Consider the following 27,301-nt stretch of genomic DNA (forward strand, 5'->3'; position numbering starts at 1 on the left):
TCACCAACTCCCAAGTCTTACTACAGATGGGGACCTAGAATATCCAACTCACTCTGCTAGAGGTTTTAAGGAAGGTGTCCAGCTTCTATACAGAGCAGTGAACATTTCTTGCATCTAACTTTTTAAGTACGCATTTTCCCATTTGACAAAATTGGATTTTGCACATGCCCTAGCAAAAGTCAGATTGGTGCTCACAAATTAGGATATAGTGCTTATATTAACACTTTTATTTTCAAATCAAGTTTTAAAAATTTAGCAGTTGACTACAAAAGAACTGAGGACACACTTGGGAATAGGGTGACCAGCCAGAGTTGTTTTTCTGGGACTGAGGGATTTTCCAGGACATGAGACTTTCTGAGCTAAAACTCAGAGAATCATGGGTAAACCAGGATGATTGCTCACCCTTCAGAGGAATAACTTGGAGATTACATTTCTGTTAAGTAACTTGTGCATTTTGGGGTACTTTTTGTGCGATTCCATTAAAGAAGCATGTGAGAAAGCCTCCATGTTTTCCTGAGGAGGAATTCTTTTTGTTGGGAATAATGGTGGGAAGATGGAGAAAACTTCAGCGACAGACCAACAGGAGGTTGTTCTCAATTCCATCTGATTTTCCCATAGGAACCTGAAGGACAAGGGGAGATGGGTCATTTTTGAAATCTGCTAGAAGAATGAATAGGGCAAAGGATATTCTAGTTGGAGGAGCTGTGCCCGCCTTTTAAGACCTGGTTTAAAAACCAGTACATGATATGAAGTTCAAGAATGTATGACCTTTTAGATAACTCAGTGACGGCCATTCACCTGTTCTGTGAAAGAGGTCTTTCTTCCATAAGACAGGAATAAGCGGCCTTGTCACAAGGGCTGGGAAAGCTTTTAAAGCCATCTTACCTACAAGGTCAGCTTTTCCATTAGGTTTACAGAAAGACTGTTATTTTGCCTTATTCTTTTAGTTGGTAGCTCCTATGACTTGTGTAGTTGGCTTGTTAAGCTCCTTTTCAGAATTTGTTGTTATTGTCGATAATTTCAGAATCTCTCAGGTTCTTCACAGAACATAGAACAGCCACATTCCTCACCCTAAATGATGCCCTAAAACTTGGCATGTTTGGTCATGATTGCATTCAACAGAAGAGGGCCTAACGTGTATTTATCTGCTTCTCTATCTGTCTCAACCTCAGTTAAGAAAAAAAATTGAGTGGCTTGTGAGTTCTGGGTTGAGGTAAGCTGGCAGCAGGAAAAAGTTAATGCAACAGGGACCTTGTTTGGGCCATATGGCATGTTACGGGAAGGAGGAGCAGAGAGAATGCTAGAACTCACCACCATCCTTGGAAGGCAAAATGAGACCATTCTGTCTTTGGATTCTTCAGAGATGTTGTACGTGTCACCAATGATCAGCACCAAAAGCAAAGGGTGAGCTCTGGGATAAGGGCGGCCACCTGCTTCAATTTCTGCATTAAATGCCTGGGGACACTCTTTTATTTCTAGCCTGATCTGGTGTAGTATCCACCAGGAGAGCTTCTCATGCCCACATCTTTGAGTCTTTGTTCTTATTGTTCTACTAACACTTGAACCTCCTAGCCCATCAGCCAAATCTGGGGAGGAAATGAGTCCAACAGTTTATTCTCATATTCTGATGGCATCAAACTGGGTACCCACAGCTCATTTTATACCAATACAGGCTTTGATGTAGGTTTCTACCACTTGAAGAAATTATATGGGTATGAACATGTTTAAAAGTAGGGACTAACGTGGTATAGCACAGTGTATAAGAACCTTTAATGAGATGTTGGTGTAGATTCTGGGTTTCATGCTCTGTGGACACTGTAAAGCTCACTCTCTGGTCTTCTGAGTCTAACTTGAAATATTAAGAGACCAGACGGAATGACCCGTAGGTTCCTTTGAGCTATAACTAAGCCTTGCTGATTCTTCTTTTTGCTTCCTTTCTGGGATATAACTGCTAGTGAAAGTTTCCCTCTTCCTCAGAGCCATGCCATTGAAGAGATGTTCAGCAGGAGAGGCAAGACTGCAAAGGGGGGAGACAAGGTATTTAAGTATAGGATGGCACAGAGAGCTGGTGAGTTGCTCTGATAAAGTGGGGTTTACAGGTTAGTTCAAGCTCATTTCTGTTTCGTGATGGGAATGTCTGAATGGAAGGTAGAAATGTAAAGAACATGAGCTCAGATCACTTAACTAAAAAAATTAATATCAACAAAATGTTAATGTTAATAAATAAAGATGTCGCCTTTATACTTTGGATGTTACTAAGAGAAGGGTAACTTTCAGGCTTATGAGGTCACTCCAGGGCCAACTTGATCTATACTTTTTCCTAGTCAATGAAACACCCTAATGATTCTCTAACTGAATCCATTTCTGTTTTTGTGGATTCTTGCTGTCTGGACAGGATTCCGTGAGGTTAAGGTTAGAGCTGCATTGCTGGGTTGTCTCTGGGGGGAGCTCACTTGGCTCATTTCATCTTCACTGTTATTTGTTCTGTTCCTTCTTTCTGAAATGCCTACAGCCCTTCTTTATCTCCACCTATGAAAACCTTGTCAGTTGAATTTGATTATTTCCTCCTCTGGAGGCCTACCTTCAAACTCCGGGGTGGAGTCCATTGCCCTTCCTGTGGGCTTCTAGAATATTTCCATCATATAGTACTTATCATACAGTTTATAGTCAGCTATTTCCCGATCTTTCTTCTGAACTGCATTTTAGTCCAGTCCCGGGACTGTGGGGTCATTGTAACCCAGCAAAGAGGAGATACTCAGTTTAGTTATGAATCAAATGAAATTGACAGGGTATCAAAAATGAAGTGTTCTACTGGTGCTCGAAGGCTCTGCTGGGATCCTTCTGGCACTTTGAGGAGCTGACCATGTGCATAGAAAGACCACGTGCGTCTTAGATCAAATTCCAAATTTTAGTGGATACCCCAATTTTATTATTTTTTATTTATTTTTTTAAAAAGATTTATTTATTCATTTAAAGAGAGAGAGAGAACAAGTGAGCACACATGCCTGAAAGCAGGGATGAGGGGAGGAGCAGAGGGAGAGAGAGAGAGAGAGAGAGAATCTCAAGCAGACTCCCCCACTGACCACAGAGCCCAACGTGGGACTCGATCTTACCACCTCAAAATCATGACCTGAGCTGACACCAAGAGTCTGATACTTAGATGACTGAACCACCCAGCCCCCCCCACCCCTGACTCCAATTTTATTTGATTGAGAAACTGATGTAGCAGAGGAAGAGAGTGGGGATGCTGTGGGAGTGAGGGTTCACAGTAAGGGGGGTAACTGTACCAGTGGAAAGGAACACTTCCAGTGTTCACGGGATGAGCCTATGTCGCTGGTGGTCTGCCCAGATCCCCCCCTCCCCCCGCCCAGATCTCTTTCCCTGCTCCTGGGTGTGCATTCCCCATCTTCCTGGTGTACTACTTCTGATGCCTTGCAGCTGCTACCCCTGACCTCCCACCTCTTCATAAGCCTGCCCCTGTGCTACCGGAGCCACTTCCTTGTGGATACAGAAAGCCAGAGCACCAGGACAGCTGGATGCCCCATTGGCCCTTCTACTCCTGGCAAAGGTGGCTGGGCAGGAGCAAGGCAGTCCAGCTCTCACATCTAATATGCGACTTTCACTCCAAAACTCCCTCCAGATTCAGGCAGGGAACTGGCCTGAACTTAAAATTGCCCTCTTAACTTCATTCCCTCCCCTGCTTGCCCCACCTCCTCTCCCTCAGATTTCTCCCAGGAGCACTTTAATAAATTGCACATGCATCTTTGTCGCAACAGCTGCTTCTAGAGAGCCACTCCAAGACAAGATTTCAACATTGTGGCTTCCTGACACAAGCCTCCCCCTGGCAAGGTCAAAGGCAAGCAGGCCCCCAGGTCTGGCTTTGCAGAGTCTTGAAAGGATTGAGGTGGGCATTCTTCATTCTCCACGGCTCACCTACATTCCTGGGGGATGTTTGACATGCCTCTGGGCCAGGGGCTATGAGCGCAAATGAGGCACCCGACCAAGTCCTGCCTGGCCTGTGGGGGACACTTGAAGCCCCTGGGGTCATAAGCGGCTTCCAGGAAGTTTTAAAAACTGACATAATCCTCCGTAAATAGTCCCATATCTAAAGCAACTTAAATAGGTAAAAATGTACTTTTTTCCTCTTATCACACTTGAAGGTTTTTTATGTCTCAATTTAAGCCAAGATGAGAATTGGAAGCACTACAGCTTTTTTTTTTTCTTCTTCTTCTTCTTCTTTTTTGGAAATTTTTCTTGGGAAATGGCTCTCTCAGAAGAGCTGGTTCTTGTGATCTTTTCTGTCCAGTTTTCAGACATCATTTAAAACTTTGGATAAAAATTCAGACTTTAGATGTATACTCTATTAAAATTTGACACATATAAGAGTCTTGCTTTCAATTAACTAGGAAGGAAGGAAAGAAGAAAGAGTTATGGAATACTCCTTCATGTTTGTTTTTTATTTTAGGCTAAAAGATCAGTAACATCGACCATCTTCAGTTACAAGATGATTAGCTATGTTTTTTTGAAGTAATCTGATTGTAGATTCTGATAGAAGTGGGTTGCAAAGCAGATTTCACTCACTGTATGGGAGGGAGACTGGTGACACAAAATGCTTTTGTCAAGATTAGTAATTTGTCTCGTTTCTCTCCCTCATTTAGCACTGGAAATACTTAGATCATTCAATTACTGGAGCGTGCCAAGGAGTCTGTCCCCTGCGACAGAAATCTCGTAGATACTTTTCTAGAGCTATCGCACACACATCTCATCACTTTATCATGCATTTATAATGCCTTATGTCCTTTTGTGAATTGTTACAGCTACAACCTCCATATCTGATAGTTGATGTGTAGCCCCAAAGGAAAATGAACAAAAACAGGTGGACACCGCCAACATGAAGCATATTGTCTTAACCTTTAAATCTTTCCATGTTTTCATACTATTTTGAACTCCTTTTCTTCTTTCATCATTTTTAAGAGCGTGTTATTAAGGAATACGAGCTCTGCTGTGTATGGTCCTGCAAGATCTAAAACTTGCCAGAGTATTAGACTGTGATTATCATTCAGGTAGTGTATGAATTGATATTCAAAGGGATTGACACATGCATATGTATGTCCACAACAGACGAATTTGAGAAAAATGTAGCCTAATGAAGAATGCATGAGGAGAGTTGTTTTGAGCCTCACTCCCTTCCAGCTCTGTGACTCTGAGCACGTCACTTAACCTCTCTGACTTCCACTTCCTGGCCCTGAAACTAATCGTGCCTTTTTGGTCTGAGCACCAAATTAATAACATATCTGAACGAACTTTATACATTGAGAAACAGTATTCGAATGTTACTTTACTAATTAAAGCTGGCCCTGGGAATATTCATTAAAAGTAAGAAAATAAGAATTAAATTTCAATTGTGACAAGCCGCACTGTCTATTCATAATCTTTTATCAAGCTACCTGACGATTAATTGTTTGAGGGACTATGATGTGCCAGGTGTCCCTCAACAGACACATAGTGCACAAGACAGGTGTGGTCAAGCACTAAACGAAATCGACAGCAAATGATAAAGAGTCAGGACAATTTAGACAGTGCTAAGTGGCATACAGAATAAAAGGGAGAACTAGGCATCCAGTTGGGTTGGGGCTGTATGAGATGGGGGGCCTGGGTCCCCTGAGAAGGTGCCACGGGGCTAAGTCTTGACCAGAATCAGCTGGGTGAATGAAGATCTGAGGGAGAACATTCCAGGCCAGTGGGACAGCCTGCACAAACCACTTGACGTAGGATACGGTCAGGCCTTGAAGCTGGGTTTTCCACTTGCTATTTTGCACTTCTGTGTTTCCCTGTTCTATGTGGGGCTTTCATCACATCCTCCTCTGATATGTGTCTGATTCTACGGTCTGGAGTAGGATCACCAGCTTGAAGACATCTGCACTCCCTCATGTCTTCTTCATCCCCTCCAGTTCTGAGGCCCCAGGGGAGCCCAGCATCTTCTCTGAGGAGCCACCCTACTTTCGCAGGCTGAAAAGGCCTCTGCTCCCTGGGAAAGAGGACAAAAGGGAAGGATGATGCATCATTCCCACTGGGGAATCAGAAAAAGGGCATGATTTACACCAAGGCTTGGAGTCAAGGAAGGTGGTAGGGTAAAGTAGGCAGTTTCAGGCTTTCCCCCTTAAAAAAAAAATAACCCCTCATCCCTTCCTGCCCCCATTTATTCGAGCCCCCTGAAAAGCAAGAGCTGCATCCAGCATGAAGTGGAGGAGATGCATAGGAGTGGACCCAGGATGCAGGGGAGGGGATGTACCATTTGCTACCAACAAATCAGTCGGGTCATCTAGTCTTCCCTCCAGCTTAAGGCACCTGCAGAGCCCTGGCCCTGCCGAGGTGCTTGTACAGGGGACATGTGAGTGCGTCATCATCATTTTGTGACAGAGAGCCTTCACTTCCCTTGACAGCATTGCCTGTGACCCGTGCGGGGGAGCTCACTGGGGAAGGCACCTGCGGGAAAACCATCCTGTCTCTTAGGGCTTCCCCGAGCTCCATGTGCACTCTGGCCCCAGAAGTTTGGCGACCCTGACGGGCCTCGGACGGGCCTCCCTGGCATGATGGCCACAAGAAATGACTTGGCATAGGAAGGACATACAACACTATTCCAGAAAGAAACCTTGCCTCCACTTCCAGAGACTGAGACCTCCCTTTAGACTTCTGCCTCAAGGATGAAGTCTGGCCGTTTCTCATAAAAGCACCGGACACTGGGCACAAATGCTGGAAACCAGATTCCAACACGGAGCCTCAATCCGAGCTTCCGTGATCCCAAAGAACTCGATTTTACCCACATCTATGCAACTTCTTTAAGCTTTTTTTGGTTAGGGAAAACAGAGGCTCCAGGGAGATTGAGCTAAAAACACAAGAGTTTTCCTCTGTGACATTTTGCTTATGTACATTCGATATATGTATCATCTGTATGGGTTTGTTCTGCTTTTCCCAAGAGGCAGGGATTCTGTTAACATTCATTTGCAGTGGGGAGAGGGACGAGGAGGAGGGAACATGGGATGTCGGAGAGCTGGTTAGCAGAGATGTTAACTGGTTATTTATTTATGGTTTATTTAGGCAAAGGGGCCTTTAAAAAAGGCTTTGATAAGAGTGGCCAAAGTTTCTTCAAAGATTAACTGGCCCCTTGTCTTTAAAAGGGAATCAGTTTTCTTTCCTACAGGTGTTCGGGGAGCTCAGGACCCGGTGTCCACTAGAATCTTTTGCTGGTCTGTAGATTTCCTTAAGGCACACTGCTGACATCATGGAGCCCTCTCTCCCTCTCCCCCTCCCTCCTCCCTCCTCGTCCCTCCTCCCTCTGCTCAATCTCTCCCAATCTCTTTCCTCCTCTCTTCAGTTCCTTCAGGTAAATCCTACTCCAACTTGTACCAACTTGTTTTTGACTGACAGCGAACGGCGAGAGACTTTTCTTCACTCTGAGAGAACCTAAACACCTATCTTTCCCAAGGCAACCTGCATCGCCTGGACATTTCTTTGCCGGGGTCATCACTTCCCATCCAGGCAGGAGTCTGGTGCATCCGCGTCTCTGCAGGTAAGAGGTACGCGCTTCGGTCAACCCCGCAGCACTGAGCCCGGCTGGAGAGGTTTCTGAACAAACTTTGCTCCAAAGCAATGAACGAGGGGTGATTCTCTTAAAACTCCCTTAAATCATTCAAAACTTCCAAGCTTATCTGGGGGAACTTTACAAGGGCTGTTTGCATGTGGAGAACGGGTTTTTTACTTAATGATGGGGCAAAAAAAAAAAAAAGTGCTTTATTCTTGCCTGTGAAACAATATCCAGATGTTGTCTTGTTTGCTGTGGGTGTAAGTGATCTAGGTGGAGGGAAGGAGGGACTCCCAGACTTCTCCTTGCAAGGGTTTTCCTCTCGCAGTGGCTGTCAGAGCAAGTTTGTTACTGATTTTTCAGTGATTATAGAGTTCTTGGGTCTTTTTCTGGCAGTCTGTCTCCTTTGTCCGGGGAGAAGGCAGTCCAGGTTGCCGTAAGGCGAAACCTCAGCGGAATATTTTTAAATCTGTTACCTATGCTTAGGAAGGGGGAAAAAAAGTTACGTAAGTTTTCCATGGTAGGTGGAAGGAAGGTAAACAATTCTGACTTTGGAAATATTATGAACCTTTGTTCACAACCCGTGGGGAAGCGGGTCTCAGAACCTGTGTGTGATCGCCTGTAAGTTTCGACTGCTCGCAGCCGAGAAATGTTCCTCTGAGTGGCACTTCCACGCTGCTCCCGGGAAGTAGGTTTTTGTTTGTCTGTTTTTTTTTTGTTTTGTTTTGTTTTTATCTCCTCTCTGTACTTCCGCATGTAGTTGCCTGAAGGAAGTAAGAATCTGTCATTGGGTGAGGTGTTTCTTGACCTCCCAACTCCCAAAAGCCACGGGTTAGGACACTGTCGACCAATGCAGTGGCCACCTGGGGGAATTAAAGACCAGGATGACTCGTGCCACTCGGTTCACACATGTAGGTTTAGTTCTTCGGAATGGAAAATATTTCGACTTTTTTCTTATTCTTTTTTTCTTTTTCTTTTTCCTTTTTTTTCTTTGTTTTTTTTTTGTTTTATTTTTTATTTTTTAATTTTTTTATCGGAGTTCAATTTGCCAACCTATAGCATAACCCCCAGTGCTCATCCCGCCAAGTGCCCCCCTAAGTGCCCGTCACCCAGTCACCCTGTCCCCCCGCCCACCTCCCCTTCCACTACCCCTTGTTCGTTTCCCAGAGTTAGGTGTGTCTCATGTTTTGTCACCCTCTCTGATATTTTCACTCATTTTCTCTTCTGTCCCCTTTATTCCCTTTCACTATTTTTTATACTCCCCAAATGAATGAGACGTATCATGTTTGTCCTTCTCTGATTGACTTACTTCACTCAGCATAATACCCTCCAGGTCCATCCACCTCAAAGCAAATGGTGGGTATTTGTCGTTTCTAATGGCTGTTTTTTTTTTTCCTTTTTCTTTTTTTTTTTTTTACCTAAAGGAAGAATCTTGAAAACTAAAATGGCAAATGATCTGTAAAGTCCTTTCCTGCCTGGAAGCCCCAGAGTCACACTAATGCACACGCGCGATCGACTGTTATCCCAGACCCCTACCTTGCGTTGTCCCCTCTCGTAAATGCTTGGACAACAATAGCCTTAGGTGACACGTCCTCTCCATTTCAAGTCCCCCTAAGCATCCAAAGAAAAGAGTCGCAGGGCACCTTCCGGGGACCGTGACCCACACAACAAGGCAGCACTTACCCCACACACGACTCCCTCGACTCTTTCTTCCCTGGGTTTTCAGGGTGTGTGTGGGTGGTGGTGGTGGTGGTGTTATTATTATTTTTTCCCCTCTTGTTTTGTGTTGCTTTGTTTAGCAGTTTCACTGCGTTTCTGGCTGGGAGTGTAATCCGTGCCGGTGCAGGGAGCCACCCAGGGGTCACGTGGCAAGTCTTCAGGAAAAGTTAGAGTAGGAGAGTTGAACCGGATCAGGTCCCTATCTCGGAAATGCTAATCAAATAACGGAGCTGACGTGTCTCAGCAAAGGCAGAAGTACCTTGGGGGTTGGTTAGGAAGGGGCTTGGTTGAATGCTGTGAATCTGGTTGTTTAAGGAAAACACATTTTTAAAAAAATATATTTTATTTGTTTATTCATGAGAGAGGCAGAGACACAGGCAGAGACACAGGCAGAGGGAGAAGCAGGCTCTGGGCAGGGAGCCCAGATGTGGGACTCGATCCCTGAACCCCTAGATCACGCCCTGGGCCAAAGGCAGACGCTCAACCACTTAGCCACCCAGGTGCCCCTAGCAGGTTCTTTCTTTTTTTATTTTATTTATTTATTCATGAGAGACACATGCAGAGAGAGAGAGAGAGAGGCAGAGATACAGGCAGAGGGAGAAGCAGGCTCCATGCAGGGAGCCCCATGTGGGACTCGATCCCCGGTCTCCCGGATCACACCCTGGGCTGCAGGCGTCACTAAACCGCTGAGCCACCCGGGCTGCCCAGGACAACACATTTTTAAAAAGCCCTCCCACCCTCTCCCTACGGCTTCCTCCACCAACCGTTGTGGTCATTTTACGGAAAGTGCTATTTCCCCAATTTCCTCACACTGCACACTGGTGCAGTCGGCTCGTTTTTTTGGGGGGGGGGTGGAAGAGAGCGAGACCCCAGGCTTCCCCTGCCAGCCGTCCTGAGAGCCAACAAAAGCAGGTCTGCGGGCTCCTGGATGCAGGGCTCAGCGGGCATACTTGGCTCTGCCCTTGCAGGAGGAAATCTGGGGAGGGCTGCACTTTCTCGTTTTGGTGTGTGTATGTGTGTGTGTGTGTACACACGTGTGTAATTATCCACCTGACACACGGCCACATGCTCATACACGGAAAGCCACCGGTGTGTGGCACTGAACGAGCAGAGCGCAAACTTTTCCAGACTTAATCAGCAAGTGTCAAGCACTTGAAATATCCTTTCCTGCCTCACCCCCTCCTGGGTTAGAGATGGAGCAATGCTCTGACTTCCTCGCCTGCCCCACTTAGGAGCCCAGACTGTATTTTGCGGACTGTATTTGCGCGGTGGCCACATCTGAGTCTCCCAACCCACCCAACAGTCCCCGGGGGGCGCCCCAAGCAGGACGGGGCCCAGATGGCGAGCCCCTGCGCAGGGCTCACAGCCTCCCTATCATTCTGATCATTGCCTGCAGTCTTCAATGTGTAAGTGACTCAGCTACTGTCTTTCCGCCTGCAACAATTGAAGCACGTCACGCTGGAGGAAACGAGGTGTCTCCACATGTGTTTTAATTTGTCTTTCAAGTCAGAGTGAGTTCACTCCAAAAAATAGTCAGGCAGCTATGGCAAGTGTTAATGTTAGTTTGTACACTTGCAAAGAAGAGGTTGTTGCGTGTTAGTGGGTAAATGCAAGAGGCATTTAATACTAACCAAGCAGAGGTGATTATCCATCCTTCTCTCTCCCCTGCCCCTCACCTCCATCTCATAGGGGGGCCACCTAGGCAGTGGGGTTTTGGCTGCAGGTGGAGAGTGGGGTGCAGCAGGGCTGGGTAGAGGGGTTGCAGAAGAGCAAAGTGAACCAAGCCGGGCTGTGCTCTGTGTGTAAGGATGGAGGGCTCTGGAAGGGGACAGCTCCGACCCAACACACCTGGCTCTTTGCTGCTTGTTCAGGTAGCTTCCCTGTGCCAGTTTTACAGGCAGGTAAAAGGAATGGTGTGGCCAGAAACAAGCAGCCCTAGAAATGCCAAACCTTCCCTCAACTAAAGAAAAAAAAAAAAAAAACAGGCAGCCTGCTTCTCCACCTTGAAAGGGAGAAATGAGGGCACAGAATGAGAGAAAATAATGTGTAATCTAAAAAAACAAACAATCTAAATAAAACAAGTTTTATTTTGTAAGTGTTACTTGGTTGAAATGAAAGGGGAAAAATGAGCAAATGCACATTCTTGCTGTAAGACAAGGCAAGAAACTGGAGTCTGACAAATGTGACAAAATATTCTCTGGGTTAATACAGACAAGGGTGAGGGCTTCTCCACTCGGTGTGATGCAGCTGGAGTCCACATAGGGATTCTTACCATATTTCTAGGGCTTTTTAGCCAAAAATATTTCTGTTCATTTCCTAGAAAAAATGTCATCAGACCTCACAAGGGGTCTGTGTACCTGTGTTCCCTTCAGTGGGCATGGTGCCTTAACAGGTGAAAAGATCAATATACCCATGGTCATAGCAGTTCAGTGTGACTCTAGAAGGTCCCATGGAGCCTGATTCCAGAATACAGTCTGTGCTTCTAGACCTAAAATCCTATAGCACAAAATGCCAGATATTTTAGTCATGGTATAGACACAAGTCAGGGCTGCCTGATAATGCTCACAGCATCGGACAGATGGTACACGAGGTGGACAAGATGGTGATTTGTGGTACAAAAACACTCTTGTTCATAGGAACCAACTAAGTGGAAGATCATGTCTATCCTGCCAGGGGACCGAGGACCCAGAGGAAATGTGGGAAAGAATTAGTAACAGAATAAGAACAGTTTTATTTTGTTCTTTCATTTGAGCCCTGCAGCTCAAATTTAGGGCAATCTAGATGCGTATCGATCCACAGTAAACAAAGCAAGCGATTCCTTCAGGGATGAGGACGGTGATATTTATCCAGAGCCACCGTGTTCCATTGGCCATTTATGCCCTCATCCAGGGTTCTGGGTTCTCAACCTGACATGTCCCTGGGATTACAGATCACCCTGAGGCCATTGAAATACACAGGGGACTCGGAGGGTGACTCCTGCAGTAGAGATCCAATCCTCAGGTTGTTTTGAGGACCCTGGTAGTCAAGTTTGGGTTTCAGTCCACATCCTATTTCAGCTGGGGTTGCCCCCATGTCAGGGTGATCACTATGAAAATTCTTGTGTGTTTTCTCCAGCACCAACACACAGGCTGATCAAGATCACATGGAGCTTGAAGAATATACAATTTGGAGGGCCCTCTTTAAGGAGAAGGAATGCAAAATCATGACTAGAAAATTAGGTACAAAGCTTTGGAGAGGGCTGGTCTAAGTATAAGCGAGGCTCCCTGAAGCTTGGTTTCATTACCTTCATGATCAATCCACGCTGTGTCATACATAATAAAGGCCCAATGCTTGTTTTGTGAAGGAATGGTTGCATTCACTTATGTAAATTTTAACTGCTGGCTGCCCTCTGAGTAACTGGAAAATGATAAGCAAAAATACCATCGTGCTTATACATATCTAATGATCGGTGGTGATATATGGAAAATTGATCTGGGCGATATGTAGAATGTTTCTCATTTCACTGGCAGGTTGCCGTGAAATGTAGATCCTTATGCTGTGGCCAAACCTTTAGGCCATAACTAGGCCCAAGGGCAAGATGCTATCAAAGTTCTGTTTTTCCTACAGCAGAATGTGTGGGCACTGAAATTAATGGTGCACTTTTTCCATTTGAAAGGCCCTCACTCAAGTTAAAACCAGAAGAACACCCTGCTAACCATGGGCCTAGAACCTAGAATGAATTTAAAGGCATCAGGAATGTGCCTCTCTTCTAACTGACTAGAGGGTTTGCCCTGTGAAATGTCCATGTGTCTGGCAAGGGACAGCCTCTTTCCTCCTTTCTGTTAATGCTGTTTCCCACTCAGACAGCAGGGTAACAGAGCCATTTCTCGGTATGAATGCTTGCAAAACCCATGCATACCAGGTCAGGTAATGCACTCACTCAGCAATGTTTATGCCTTCAAACGTTGGCAGAGTGATATCTTGCTCCATCCTACTCCACCCTGCCAAAGAACACAAAGTCAGTTCCCCAAATCGGTCTTTCTTACTTCTTGAATTACCCTTTATTCCTATCTTTTAAGAACACATTTGAGAAGTTTATCCTTTGCTTTGAAACATCACGAAATTTGGCATCATCTGTACTCTTCCTAAAAACCCCATCCCAACATACCTGCTAGAGGCTGAAGAAAAATATATAAGCCCTGGAGCACCTTGTTCCTTTGCCTAGAATTCTCTAAATACTAAGGAATGAGAACCTGTTGGGTCTTCTTTATATTTTCAAAAGTCCATGGAAAGATTTTATATTTAAATGCAAGGAGAGTGTGCATTTAGACGCAACATTAATAATGAAACAGTGTAGGTATAGACAGAGTATTTCAGTGTTAACAACATCACGAAACAGTGGTGCTTTATTTTCAACATTTTGTCTTATTTAATGAATTTCAAATCTGTAATTTCCACCTGAGGTCCATATTAAAGATGAAACATCCCCCAACATTGCTGTCTAAACAGCATCAAAAAATGCTGTCATTTTTTACAAAAATGTTTATCTATTCATTTTTTAAAAAGACTTTTTAAAAATCATTTCTTTAAAAAGATCTATTCATTTTTTTTTTTTTGGCATTTCAGTTTATTTATTTATTTATTTTTTTATTGGTGTTCAATTTACTAACATACAGAATAACACCCAGTGCCCGTATTCATTTTTTTAAAAAAGATTTTATCTATTCATTTGAGAGAGAGAGGGAGCAGAAAGAAAGAGAGCACAAGTGGGGGGAGGAGGAGCAAAGGGAGAAGTAGGCTCCCCACTAAGCAGGGAACTAGACTCAGGGTACTTAATTCCAGGACCCAGGGATCACGACCCGAGCAGAGGACAGACCAACTGAGCTACCCAGACACCCTGTGATGTTGGTCTTACCAACACTCCTTAACAAAGGAGTTGGGTATTATGTCACATGGCTCAATTGTTGTCAATGAGAATGCTGGGATAATCCGATCAAGAAAGACTCAGGGTTCCATTTCCTGATACCACAACCCACCTGGCTCTTATGGGCAGAAGAATTGGCTTCTCCCAGGCAGGCCATAGCTGCCTTGGGAGGTAAGGGGAAGTGAGGACACCACTCCAGGTCTCCATGACTCCATCACCTGGGAACTAGAGGAGACCCTTAGGTGCTGGCCTACTACTTCCTGGCCCAGGGTTCTGGGAGCAGGAGTGGTTCCCCTAGCCAAAAGGCAGGAGGGGGTATCCTGAACCACAATGGGACTTGATAGTAAAGCATCATCTGTCCTAGGACATTCTACTGGCAAGCAATGAGTCCTGAAGAGGGGTTCCATGTCACTCTTGCCCTACAAAAAATAAGGTGGCTTGTACTTAGATAGGAATCTATCATAGTCTATAACTCCCTCTTGGCCTTCACAATCATCATCAGCATGCTAAAACTCTGAGAAGTCCCACAGCAGAGGCATCCTTTGACTTTGACTCCCAAGTCGTAGAACCATGTTGGACTATAGAACTGCCTCCCACCTCCTCCTACTTCCTTACAGCTATTCTTTACTCCTTTGACTAATATTTCATGCAGCTTCACTGGGAACACCTTTTCAAACTCCAATCGGTATGGGGTGGCAAGGTGTCATGTTCTCCAAGAAAGAACATGTTGTAATGTTCATGTGCTACTTGGCTGTGGGTTGTACCTTCTGGACCTGAGCTGTCCTTGCAGGTGATTGGCCAGTTTCTGGGATTGTGACATGACCACAGACCAGTTTCTGGAATTGTGACATGACCACAGACCATTCTTAGTCATCCCCTAAGAATGTATTTACTTCTCACTTCTGTGAAAAGTACATCCATCTTATTCCCTAAGGATCTAAGTGGATTTACATTCCACTTATTCCCCAAGGATATAAGTGGATTTCCAAAGGCACATCCACATACCTTCACACAAATACAACATGACCATAAAAGTAGATGAGAAAGGAAAATACAGGTAAGCCTCAAAGAGGTAATTTGATTAAATCATTTGCTTCCTTTATGTGAGTTTCATCTATTTTTTAAAAACACAAACTAAAAGTACACAGGCCCACAGCAGCAGAATCTTATTTGTTACTTCAGAATTAAATGTGAGTTTTAAATGCACCTTATATTTGAACCTGGAAATCAATCAGGGCCCTTGCTGTGTCTAGTCTTCTCATGTACCATATTTTATAATTCCTTTGAAAGACAATGTCTATTCTCCCTCTTGGGATTTTTTTTTTTGCATATCTATCTCTATAATTTAATTGTCTGTAAGTGAGGGGACAAACATTCTCCACTGGTTTAGACTCAGGTCTGGCACCAGCACCAGAAAGCCATCTAGGATCCACCACACCTGGGCTAGGAGCCCTCTGTCGACATCCCTCCCCACCCTGGATTAGCTGGTTCATCACACTTGGTCCCACATTACAAGAGCCCATCTACTCATCTCTCTCACCTACTGAATTGCAAGGTCCATGATGATGGAGATTTTACATGATTCTTCCTCTGTGCTCCCAGAGCTTGCCACAAATAATTCCTCAGGCGATGCTTTTTGAATCGACACGCATTGACACGAAGGTGGAATTTTTGCCATAATTACATCTTCAGTTGAACCACGACATGCATTTATGCCAACGGAGAACTTTTTATCCAAAGTGTTTTAAAAATACATGTATCTGAAAACTACCTACGGGTGCATTTTTTTTTCTCTTGGTGTACATTACAAAGTGATAGATCAACTGCTAGAATTGCTTAAGTGGGGTCATTATGGAAGGGAGACATATTTTTACGAGTTTCTACAGGGCACCCCATACCTGTTACAAAGTAGTTGAGTAAATTTTCCCCACACAGGGAAAATAGGCAGCATGCAAAGTATTTTGCAAAGAGGGAAACTGAAATAGAACTCCATGGCTTTGGCATGGGTCTGTGCACTGAAAGTTTGATCCTAGGGAAAGAAAGAAGAGGAGGCATTTGCTGCAATCCTGGGGAGGAAGAGGGTGATTTGATCCATGGTTTGGACAATCCAGGGAACCCGGCCGTATTGTCACATCATTCAAGTTGTCCTCAAGTGCTATGTTTTAGTCTGGCATGTGTTAGCATACCTATAGCAATGAGGTTATTTGGGTTCCAATGTGCTTTAAATTTTAAGTTGAAGAGAATTTTCTAAGATTTCCCATTTTAAGGATGGAAGGTGATAGGACTAAAACTTACAGGAACCACCTTTCTGTGATCACCATCAAATACATCTCACTCCGACCAAGAGCAGCCTGTGCCAGTACACAGTGTTTCAGAGTCCAAGGCTGTGTGAGCATATATATATATATTTAAAAATACATTTCATAATGATGGATATTAGCTTGTGTAGTCCAGTCTCTTGGGGGATGTTCTCTAAACTATCCTTTATGTAACACACCTCATTTAGTTTTCAATATCTGAAGAAATGGCCTATGACGTACCAGCCCTAAAGTGGGTGGAAATGAATATTTAATGAGTTTTTAATCAAATCCAAACAGGATTTTGGATATTTGGATTCCAGCCCTGATCCCCTTCGTCCTGCACATGTGTGTGGGTAGCTTGCTCGGCAGGAGGCTGGGTGGCTGTGGGAGAAGACTCAGTCCTTGATCTCAAGGAGCCCCCAGTCTGCTTCTGTGAGGATGTGTGGGTAGGAACAGAGGTGGAGAAATAGTAAAAAAACACTCAAAGAGCGGAACATCTGTGGTGCCAGGAAGAACACGAGAACTGCACGAGGAGCCATGGTAAACAGCTGGAGATAGTCAAGAGATAAGACCAGATATGTTTGGGACAGTAAGGAAAGGCCTGGGGCATTCCAGAGAGTACTAAAGAATGAATAAGACTTTGAAAGTCAGGATGGGAGGAGAAGCCATCAGAGTCAGAGGATAGCAGGTGCCCCAGGGAGGGAATGAAGGGGCAGTGCTGGCAGTAGTCAAGGTGAGGTTGAGTGCTCACCAAAGGCCACTAGGTTCTAGACCCACCTTAATCCTGACAACTATCTATCCTATCTGGCAGGCTGTATTATGGGCCTTGTTTTCAAGAGGAGGAAAGCAGGGTGCAGACGTTATGTAACTTGCTTCAGAAGGGGTGAAGTCATCTTTGAAGTAGGGTCATTGGCCTCTGGAGACCACCTCCTTAAATGCTGTGCCTCTGGAAATGAGACTCAAGGGTAGGCTGGTTGCCAAAGACTGTTTTTGGGGTTCAGTTTGGTAAGCAGTGAGGAGTCACTTTGAAGGTTTTGGTTTGGGGGCTCCTGAGCTGCACTTTAAAGGAATGAAGGCCACGTGACTGGCGGAAGGATGTTTTGAGAGGCTGAAGACGTGGAGCCCAAAGTGACAGCAGAAGGGGAAAGGAAAACACTCGCAAGGTGCATTAAAAGGTGGAGTCTCTGGGTTCCCACTAGATTAAGCAGGAGGGAAGGATTTTACAGGCAGGTGTCAGATTGAGGATGCTGTTGCTTGGAACCAAAAGTCAGGAGAAGTAACTTCATTTAGGGGGAATGAATAGTACGATTTCTGTTTGGCACAGGTCAGTTCTGGGCAGTTCTCTAGGAAAGGTGTCCCATGGGATGTTGGAAGCACAGAGTAGATCTGAGAGGAAGTGCTGTTGGTCAGCAGCAGTTAATGTAATGGGACCAGTCATGGTCAAGAAGGTCAGGTGAAGGACACAAGAGACAGTATAAAAAGAAATAAAGGAGGATGAACAACGGACCTTGGAGAACATAACTGGTGGGGGCCCGAGGTTGAGAAAAGGGAAAGTCTACCGTGCAGAAAGAGAACAAATCATCAGAGAAGCAGATAGAGGACCAAAGCAGCAATGGGCAGTAGGAATTTTCCGGAGACGCTCTTACTGATACTACCTTGACTCATTTATCAGAGTAGGTGAGAAGCAGGTTTGGAAGTTGAGGGAAAGAAGCTGCAGGTGGTCTGATGGTGCCAACAAGAAAAGAGAGTAGAGAGGGCTTGGTGGCCTCTTCCCAACTCCACAAGAGATAAAAAAAATCAGACGATTGAGAGATTATCGTTTGGCTGGCAAGTCAGAGTCCTCAGAGGTTCTTCTGAGCCTGCTCTTGGTGAAAGTTTCCTTCCCTCCATGCTCCAATCTGTGGGTGGCTACCCATGCCTTTCCTCCTGAAACCTAACCAAGTGATTCAATAAATTAACCTCCATCACAATTTTAAAAGTATAGGCTTAGGGTGGAGCAGAGCTTACATGTACCCCTGAAGGAAGATTCTAGCAACTCAAGCCCTTTCACACCTGGGTGAATACCTGGCTTTTGCAAGTTACCAGCTTCAGTTCTCCCGAGACACTCTGGATAAACGACAAGTCCATTCTTGAATGTGTTTCCAGTAAAAGGGGAAAGATAATGCAGTGTCCAAATTTGCTAATTACTGCAATGATTAAAGCAAGACTTTTCAAGTCTATTCTTTCATAAGATCAGCGACCTTTTGAACACAAGCAGGATCTGACAAAGACCGTCATAAGGAGGGAAAGAGAATGAGCAAGCAATGCCAGTTCCCTCAGAACAATTAGTTGCTGTTGGCATTGAACCTACAGCTTAAAGTTTGTTTTGCTGGGACTACTTTCTGGTTTCTTGGTGCTGTGCTGTGATTAAACAAAACTCAGCAAGACATAAATGCTATATATTATAGTCATTTTGAAAAATATATAGGTGGATTAAAAGAATGGAAACTTTCATTTTCTTAGCAAAAGTCAAGTCAATACTATTTCGGAAACTTCTGGATAGGAGAACATACATATGTGATAAGATTTCTTGAAGTCCTGCAGAAACGAAAGATGAGCGAGAAAAAGCCCCTGGTAGGTAGTGGTGGAAGCTGCCACTCTGTTAAGAGAGACAGGCTGATCTCATGACAAGAGACTTTGGACTTTGGAAGCCAGCATTCCTGGATGTGAATTCCAGGCATGCAATCGCAGCCACAGAGCCCTTGAGTAAGGCACATGGACGTTTGAGCCTCGGTGTCTTTGCACATTTGGGGGCACATGGGAAGCCATCAATCTGTAAAGACTGGTTCCTTCTGTTGCCATTCAAGATTCCCCACCTCCCGCGTGGATTTTCCAGCATCACCCCTGCCCCAACCCAAGGTGAACACAGGCTTTTCTTTAAGGTGGCTGGAGAGAGGAGAGAAATTGAGTAGATCTGAGGGTGGAAGCCCGGGCTGTGTGATCCTCTGCTAGTTATCTAACTTCTCAGTTTCTCATCTGTAAACTTAGAGGGATTCCTGCCACAGGGAAACCAGGGAGTTAAAGGAGATGCTTTTTGTGAAAATGTCAGGAAGGCTCTTCTGGCTTCTAGGAATTAATAGATAACGACCATTCTCCAAATGACCAAAATGAGCTTGCTTTCCTCCCTAAGGACTTAACTCCCTCCTTATACAGTTCTGTTTTTCAAAAACTTACTTTGTAAGGAAACTCAGAATTCCAGAATCTAGCTCACCACTCTTACAAAAATCTTCAAATGAATTTTCTTATTCTTTTACTTATAAAAGGGATTATACCCCTATAGCTACTCATACCTTGATAAACAAGATTTAGATTTGGTAGAGGCTGATTTACTGGGTGGTTCTTAATGCAGATTCAATCAGAAAATATACCCTCATAATTATTTTTTGACATTCTTCTTTCTTTGTTTTTTTTTTTTTTTCTGTCAAAACCACATAGAAACGTTAAAAAGGTAACTTTCTCCTAGGTTTTATAAGGAGAGGAGAGTGACAAAGAGAAATACTATGAACTTGGCATACAAATGAAGCATGCTCTGGAATTTGGGTGGGTCTAGGAAAAAGTACAGACTTCAGTGGAAAACATATATGGGTGTGTGAGAAATCCCTGTAAACTATAAATTGAGTGCATACTGCACAGGCTGGTATGGAAAGCAACCACAGTGCTCTCTAAAATAAGGGAAAGGGAGACAGAAAGGAAGCTTGGCACCAAAACACCAGGTGTCCCTGGCAGTCGGGGAGGTTTGCAGTTAGGGACGGTCTTGCCCAGACTTATGGAACCTGACTGTCAAAAGCATCGACCAGGGTGTCTGTTAGCCAACATTCTCCATCACTGACCTCAGTTTCTCAACTCTCCTCCCCCACCTCTCCTTACCAAGGTCCCCTATTCAGTTCCTCTGGATTTGTCCTCATCTCATTGCCTTTGCCCACATGATTTCTTTCCTCGAAGCTGCTAATCGTTGCCATTCCAGTCTTGTGATCCACCCTCAACACTTTCCTTCAAGGCCCAATAGGCTTGGCTTTCCCTTCCACGGAGCCTCATCACATTTGGACTCCCTGAATTTCCTTTTCTCTAGACAGAACCAGACCTAGAATGTGTCTGTGCCATGAAGACCTTTTCATACATTGGGTCCCCGTGTGGGCATCTGTTCAGTACAGGTGTCATCATCCCTTGCCTCAATCAGATAATGAGCCCCTGGTGGTGGTGGTGGGAGGAACGTCTCATTTGACCCAGTGACAGACAGCTACCCTTCTCAGAGTCCTGCTTTGCACCCTAAGTTGGATGAAGTCAGCTAGCCATTTGTGTTTCTATTCTAATGCAAGGTAAGCTTTATCATCTCCCTTGTTTGAAAGGAGGACGCTGAAAACCAGGAAGCATGGATACTTGTCCAAAGTCACCAGCTCAAGTACCTTCCACAGGGCATCTTCCTTTGTCCTCAGGATGTGCCCATCAGGTTGGCCTTGGCACAAGCTTTTAGACTTTAAGGACTGCCCCCACTGTCATACCAGGAGACTGAGATTTAGGGTTCCAACCCTATATCTTTCCACTATATCATGTTCCTTTCCTATCAGCAAAACGATCAAGACAAAGCTGAGCATGGAATAATATTGAATGCATATGTGATCATTCATCCGGTTTTGTCAAGACCAAGGGAAGATAACAAAATTCTGTAAATTGGACCAGAGTATGTGTGTGTTTGTATATATGTAAGTGTGTACAGAAAGAGAGAGAGAGAGGTCAGGTTTAACACAGGTAAGCAATTCCTACTGTCCCTAAACTGTTGATGTTTGTCAGTAGTTCCTTCCCAGAACTGTTATTCCTAAGGTTGATCCTATAAGGAAAATCCCTGAGGACTGAGCTGAGCACCATTTTGGTTATTTTTCTAGTCAGAAAGCAATAAGCCTGTGTGCTATGCTGCTTATACTCTATAATCGTCTACACCCAAGTTTACCTCATCTGTAAACTTAGAGGGATTTCTGCCACAGGGAAACCAGGGAGTTAAAGGAGATGCTTTTTGTGAAAATGTCAGGAAGGCATTGGCTTTGGGCCTGGTCATTATTATTCCATGCAGGTAGTCCACATCCTGTCCAGAGGTCATTATGGGAACAGATCAGCAGAGAAGAAATATCCGTAGAAATGCATGTGGAGGTCATCGAAAGTGAAGGTTCATGAGATCCATCCAGTCAGGGAAATTTCTAGTGTGTTCCCATTTGTTTATAATAATTATCCACCACAAAGGGCTGCTTGGTAGCCCAGTGTTTTATTTTTTATTTATTTATTTTTTAAAAAGATTGATTGATTGATTGATTGATTGATTGATGATAGACATAGAGAGAGAGGCAGAGACACAGGAGGAGGGAGAAGCAGGCTCCATGCTGGGAGCCTGACGTGGGACTTGATCTGGGGACTCCAGGATCACACCCTGGGCCAAAGGCAAGCGCTAAACTGCTGATCCACCCAGGGATCCCCTAGCCCAGTGTTTTAAAAACAAACTACAAAACCTGCGACCTAACACTAAGATCAGTCTCATGACAGAGAGTATGAAGCCCATGACAGCTTGGAGAGCTACTAAAATGTGATTCTTTTTCTTTTGTTTGTTTTAGATTTTATTTATTTATTTATTTGAGAGCAAGGGAGTGAGCATGAGCAGGGGGAGAAGCAGAGACAGAGGGAGAAGCAGACTCCCCACTGAGCAGGGAACCTGACTTGGGGCTCACTCCCAGGACCCTGAGATCATGATCACTTGAGCTGAAGGCAGATGCTTCACCGACTGAGCCACCCAGGTGTCCCCTAAAATGTGATTCTTGATCAGATAATTTTCCAAGGTTTCAGAGCCCTTTGGAGAGAATTCAGGAGAGAGAAAAAATTTCTAGTGTCTCCCAGCACCGATGAAGAATGAAAAAATGCTGTATTGCCTTCCAGGTAGTAGTTCTGCTTGGCAGTTTCTGTTGTCAAATAACTTAAAAAAATAGATATACTCTATGTTGGAAAATTGAATACAAATAAAAAATTAAAAAAAATAAAACAGCACAACTTCCCACTCCCCCAAAATAAAATATAGATACCTTTTTTGGCAAAGGGGCTGTCATTTACCCATAAAAACCAAAGTCCTGTGCTGGCCATCCTTGTGGCCCAAGGGCTCTACTGTTCATCCACCATGGAAGTGGGTGAGGAGGGCTCAAATGCTTGGCTTCACCTTCTGGGGTAGAGGGCAAGTTCCCACCCATTTTAGCTATCACATGAGCATGTAGCCTAAGATTGGACTGCACACACCCTCCCAGTGCCCCAGGATTCTTTCCTGCAGAGCCAGGCCCCCTCATTACTGCCCTGGATCTCTGGGACCTTCAGTTGAGTTGGGCCCCAGCACCTGGACTTGAGGTAAGACCCCCAGAGTGCTTCCTGCTGGTCACACAGGGTGGTACAGAAGGAAGGGAAAAATAAAACACCGAAACCTCAAAACACCAGGGAATTTCTGGAAGGTCCAACCAAAATGATTCATCTTGACCTCAGGCATGATTTTTTTTCCCTACTCTCTATTTCATTTCCACTAGTATGTATCTTACTGATTTGAAGAAAACTTCCACTTTTGGCATTTCTAGTGCTTAAATATGAATAAGCATGACTGTATGAGATTGCAAATAATATACAGCATTAACTTTATTAGGAAAAAGAGCAATTAATACTTGTAACCTATACTGTTAAGATTGAAACCCCAGTGTGTGTGAACAAAGGCTTTGGGTATAAAACTCTCAGTAATGCATCAAATATGATTCTAAACATAGCAATTAGCTATTAATTCAGATTAAATGCACAAATAAATAACTTGCAGAATTAGTCACTAAGATCTTAGTGACATGGTATATGATAAATGCAGCTATGTGAACAAGCACACATCCCTAGGTTTATTTCTTTCAATATCATGTACCATATTACTCATAAACTGCATTGCATGTGAAAACTGATGTTTAAAATATTAAATTAAAAATAAATAAATAAAATAAAATAAAATATTAAATGATTGTAGCTAGCTAGTAGCCTAGTTATCCTTACTGGTTGTTCAGTTGATCACATTTTACCTTAGGTCTTTACGACCTACTTAAGGCCTGATTAACTCTTGTTCACATTTTTTGAGAGCGAGAAAGAGCCTACATATATTGCTGTGAATACATCTTAGCTCTGAGAGATGACTCACTTGTGTGTAACTTTATTTAATATCCCTAGCTATTCATTCTGGTCCTGGAAAATCTCCTTTTTATTTCTTTCTTTTTCTTTCTTCCTTCTTCCTTCCCTCCTCCTATCTTCCTTCTTTCCTTTCTTTCTTGCTTTTTTTAAACCACTGTCTGTCTCCCTCTTTTCCCCAATATTAACAAAGCAACTTCCCCAGCTTGCAAATATTAGAACCTATTCATCTCTAATAATTTTCAAGTCAGTCTGTTCCAACGTCCTATAGATAAATTATCAGTTACTCATGACACCTGAGATCTCTCCCACCAGAATTTAGGTTGTGTGTTTTCAGAGGGCCATTTATTTTTAAAACCAGCATGGTCCATAAGGCCAAGGGCTTTGTTCACCAGAGCTCTGTTGGCCCTACAGCCGCATTGTTGAGCACCAATAGTTACACATTCAATGTATACGTTAAAGAAGTAAATGAAGTTTCAGAATTTCGCATGCGCTCTGATGTTCACCGCTGCCCATGCTGAAGAGAGCTTGGAGACCATTTCGTCCAACCCTCTCATTTTACAGATGAGGAAAACAGGCCTAATTGATAGCTGGCAATACTAAATTATAGCCCTTCTAAAACTCAATAGCAGAGTTAGTAGGCTTCTTAATGTGCTCAATTACCATATGGATCCCACGAGCTGATGAGTGTGCTGTGACCTTGAGCATTTACATTCTGTGGTTTTCAGATGTTTATGTTTCTAACGTGGTATTTGTAATCCCAAGGCCCGGTAACCTTTACCATGAAGGTCTTGCCAGTCCCCAGCTCTGGGCACCTCCCCTCTTCCATACTCAGCCAGGGCTCCCAGGCTGCCCAGTATCGGCAAAGTCACAGCAGGTGCAGCCTAGAGACCAGGTCCTGTGTGAGGGGCTCACAGGCCCTGTGGCTGGTTGAACTCCTTTCTTTATCCCCTGTCTCCTCTCCTGGCTTCTCAGGAACTAGCTCAGATCCTTCCACATCCTTCAGCCCTGCTCATGTTACCCCAAAGGACCATACCATCATTCCCTGGATGAAGAGCACAGTTCATCAAATTTCATCCTCTATTCCTTAATATTTCTCTATAGCTCTTCCTATCTTTCTTCCCCTTCCCCTCAAATGGAACAGAAGTTTCATGAGAACAAGCACTTTGTTTGTACACTGGTATCCCCAGTGTCTGGAATAGTCTGGAAAGTAGTAGGTGCTCAATAAATACATGTGTAATGGAGATAACCTTTCTTCTTTCCTTCCTATCTTAGGGAAATAGGTGTCCCCCTCCTTTCTAGGACTCACCCCTGGGAGCATCAATGCCTCCTGAACAGTGTCTCTCTCAAATCTTTGACCTCTAGAACATGTCCTCTCTCCTGAAATCTTATTTCCTTAGTTGTCCCTTCTGATGAACCTATATGGCTGTCCAACAATCAGGTGGCACTTTCTCCAGCTGCTTTGCTTGAAAGTCTTTTCTCCTTCTTTTCAATGCAGGCAGTCTCCAAGATTCTGTCCTCAGCTGCCTTCTGCCCTTAGTGCTTTTCTTTTGTACAGATCTTATTGACTCATGTGGTTAACTCCTGCTCCTTGAGATGAGAGCCAACTTCACCATGTTGTCTTCAGTATTCTTTACTTTTCATGTAAATCCTCCTTTTTATCCGGGGACCAACCCCAGAGACCTGCCAGCTCCTGTTCCCCTGCCACTACTCTACCTCTAATAGGTGTGTGAAATTCACCTGTTGGTAGGCCAAGGTGGTGATGCCCTTGAGTTCATGTATTGCTTAGGTGAATAAAACAGCATCCTGAATAATGTCTCTGTAGCTACTCCCTCCATCTACACCTGTCTTGCTACTGGCTTCTCTTTACTTGTTGAAAGATCCATGGCCTTTTAAAATCTATTGCCAGTATAGCCTTAAATTTGTCCTCATACTAACTTTCTTGAGGTACCACAGTGATTCTCAACCATCAGTACACAGTAGAAACAAATAGGGAATTTTGAAAAAGTACCAAAACTCAGGTTCCAAATAATATGTCCCTTCTTTCCCTTGTGTCTGATGAGCGGTTCTGATTCAATTGATATGTGGGGAAGCCAAGGTATTAGGGCACTTGAAAACTTCCCCAGATGTTTCTTAGATGCCAGCCACAGTGGAAAAGTATTGATATAACCTATGATCCAATCAAATGAATGTGCCCAAGAAAGTACTTTGCTACCACATCATACTTTCGCCTGGGCAATTCCCTTCACAGACAATTCTCTTTCTTCTATTTCCTCTTCCTATAGAAAATGCATGAAGGCTTCTGTGATTCTTTCAGTTGGAAAGAATCAATCCTTTCTTGAAAGTTTTTGTATGTTTCTATACGTTACATTCATCCATGTCAGCCGGGGAGATACTATGTTAAATAAGGACAATATAGAGTATGAGAATAAGAAAAAGTCCCTGTCTTTATACTGTTTACAGTCTCATGGGATAGGAGAAACACACGAGCCACTAAATAATATTAAGCCTTATGATAGAAGTCTAAAAGTGTCCACAAGATAGTGTTTAGCCATAATGGATTCTATTCTGCTTGGTGTTGCAACAATTCATGTATATGTCATCTCCCCTATTAGATGGTATCGTTTGAGGACCAGGACATCAGACATAAGACTGAATTTTCTTAGAGCTAAATGTTTGGTGAATGAGTGAGTGACCGAGTGAGTAAATTAGTAACATGTTGGCAATTAGGCAATAATGGAGAATAGTAGCAATTTCCAGGAAATAGTGGCCGAGATGGAGGGGTTGTCCCACTGGAATTTAAAAGCCACGTCATCATTTTTAATCCTAGGCTATGTATGAGTTTTACAGTTTTTCTCAAACATCCACTCCATAGTTTGTTTAAAATGCCAATAGGACTAGCATTAGAAACTAGGTCTTATTTATCATGACTGAGAAGGGGGTAATGGTCTACCCAAAATAATACTTAGCTCTTTTGGCTTAAGAAGTAAATCCTAGAGATCAAATGTGGTGGCTTAATGGATGAAGAGAAGAACTAGAGGAGATTAGAAGGAATCTATTAGAAGGAATAGATCCCTATGGATCCATGAGCCTTCCCTCCATTCCTTCTAACCTTACCGTGGTCTTCAAGTTAAGTCCTTGGGCTTCTTAAAGATATTCTCGAGAGACCTGCTACATTGAATGAAGACAAATAGGATTTTGCAGCAATTTCCAGGCTAATGTTGTATGTGGGTGCATGTATGTGTGTATGCATGTGTGTGGGGTGGGCGAGGTAAATAAAGGAGGAACCAAAACACATGTGAAAGTAATTAGATTTCTTTAGTGGAAACCTCTAATCCCTTGAGTAACTACGGGTATGATTAATCATTCCTGAAAAAGGAAGCCATCCTCAGAGAGAAAAGCTGTATCTGAACATCTCTGTATTCTTTGAGGACACCTGTGAATCACAGCATAAGGGTCATCAGCAAAGGAAACTGAAATGGTCAGGCCAGCTTCCGGGAGCGTCTGAGTCAGGATGGTCAAAAGGAAATGTTCCTTAACCCAGAGAATTGCAGCATAGTGGAAAGTCGCTTCCCACAGAGGTGG

General features: G+C 43.9%; 1 protein-coding gene across 4 annotated transcripts in view; it reads left to right on the forward strand.

Annotated features, from left to right (window-relative positions):
• Nucleotides 1-27,301, forward strand: part of KCNJ15 (potassium inwardly rectifying channel subfamily J member 15) — a 79,211-nt gene that overhangs the window by 22,984 nt on the left and 28,926 nt on the right. The window contains exons 1-2 of one of the 4 annotated variants that reach the window (XM_035709293.2): nucleotides 6,835-7,247; nucleotides 7,376-7,570. The exons of 1 other annotated variant lie outside the window; for it this stretch is intronic. The gene's annotated coding sequence lies outside the window, so the exon portion shown is untranslated. Of the gene's footprint in view, nucleotides 1-6,834; nucleotides 7,248-7,375; nucleotides 7,571-27,301 lie in introns of those variants that run through there. 2 more of the 4 variants (XM_035709295.2, XM_035709294.2) reach the window with 2 other exon arrangements.

This window comes from Canis lupus, chromosome 31, assembly GCF_003254725.2.
Source record: "Canis lupus dingo isolate Sandy chromosome 31, ASM325472v2, whole genome shotgun sequence".
In the NCBI taxonomy this organism is placed as follows: domain Eukaryota; kingdom Metazoa; phylum Chordata; class Mammalia; order Carnivora; family Canidae; genus Canis; species Canis lupus.